Here is a 1,682-nt window from a genome sequence, read left to right as displayed (position 1 = left end):
GTATAGCCCTACGCTGGAGGTCAAAGTACCGTCAGAGAAGCCAGAGGAGGGGTGTGTGTGTGGGTGTGTGTGTGGGTGTCCTGTGTGCTGTCTCTTCCAGGGGGCTGGATGGTTGCTCCGGGCCCCGGGGATCCTGCCTCACTGGCCGCTGTCCAGCCAAATCTGCTTGCTCTTGAACACTGCTGTCTCTGGGGACAGAGAGAAAGTTCCGGAGCAGGGAGGGGGATGCTGAGGCTGAAACTGCTGCCTAGGGAGCTGCAGCAGCCCCCCCGCCCCATGTCTCCTCTGAGGTTCCTTTCCGGTCTGATTGTCTAGCTCAGGGTGGGAATCTGGGCTCAGAACTCGGCCAGAACCGGGGTTCCAGACCTGGGCACGGGGCACCCCGGACCCCCGCCCCAGTCAAATAGGGCCAGGTCAGCTTGACCTCTCCACACCACCCTCTCCACCCAGATTGGGGTCCGGTGCCCTCCCTCATCCAAAGAGAGGGATGGGGGCAATTTGCATATATTGGGGAGGTCTCCTTAGTCTTTTCCACAGCAAGGGCTGAACCCCAAGGTCAGGCTGGGGGACTCTGTATGGGATGGACAATGGGCCAGTGGGCCGCAGGTTTGAGATGTCAGTTTCATCTATGTTCAAAAACACCACCACCACCCAACCCCCTGCCCGCCGCCCTCCCCGGGCATCGACCCAAACTGCAAAGGCAGGTGAGCCTGCCGGTTCCTAGTGTTTCTGCCTTATCCTGACGCACAGCTGGGGGCGAGGAAGGGTGGAGCTCTGGGGCCCGGGGTGCTGTGGAGTGCGGGCCGTGAGGGACAAGGTGGTCCCGGTGAAGCCCTTGGGGGAGGGGTCCTGCAGGGATGGGCCACCCACTCCCCGCGCCACTGGCTGCTCCCACTTCCCTGGGGCGGGCAGGGAATGAAAACCAGAAATCAGTCCTCATGGAAACTGACAAGCATGGCCTTGGGCTCTCAGGCCAAAGGGCAGTTCTCAAGGGCAATGTCAAGGCCCAGCTGAGGCCGTGGTCTGGGCTCTCGCTCTGGCCCCTGGGGCTTGCTGAGGTGACTTTTCGAAAGAAAACATGACATGAGCATATGGTGGTGGATGAAAGCCCGGGCCTGTCTGCAAGCCCCAACCGGCTCTGGAGACAATTCTAAAGTCTGAGGTGGTGGCCAGGGAACGAATGGGGACCGTCTGCCTGGTGGATCCCGAGAGGAGATGTCTGAGGGGCGCAGGGATGGCCAGTCAGAGGTGGCAAGGTTGGAGGACCCGGCCCTTTGGTCCTCCTGCCTGGACACCCCACTAACTGCTACTGTCTCAGCTTTGGTTGAGTGAAAGGCAAAGGAAATTGGGGGAAAAAAAGAGAGAAAGAGAGAGAGAGAAAGGAAGGAAGGAAAATACGAGAAAATAAAACCGAGAAGACAACAGCACGGCCAGCCCCCTGCCCACCCCTGCCAGGGCCTGGGACGCTGTGCCCCTGGCTGCCCCTGCCCCCTGGCCCCCCGGCCGGGCCTCCGATGGCTGAACTAGACCTACAAGTACAGACAGACAAATATTGCATATATTGGGTTCGGGTTTTGTCTTTTTGTTTCACACCAGACCCCCCTCCACAGTTACAGCTGGAAGACATAGTAGAACTGGGTGGGAGAGCAGGAGGGTCCTTCCTGCCACCCAAGGCCAGTCTC

The sequence above is a fragment of the Neophocaena asiaeorientalis genome, unplaced genomic scaffold (genome assembly GCF_003031525.2).
Source record: "Neophocaena asiaeorientalis asiaeorientalis breed wild unplaced genomic scaffold, Neophocaena_asiaeorientalis_V1.1 scaffold469, whole genome shotgun sequence".
Taxonomy (NCBI): domain Eukaryota; kingdom Metazoa; phylum Chordata; class Mammalia; order Artiodactyla; family Phocoenidae; genus Neophocaena; species Neophocaena asiaeorientalis.
Note: the sequence above shows the minus strand (reverse complement) of the source record.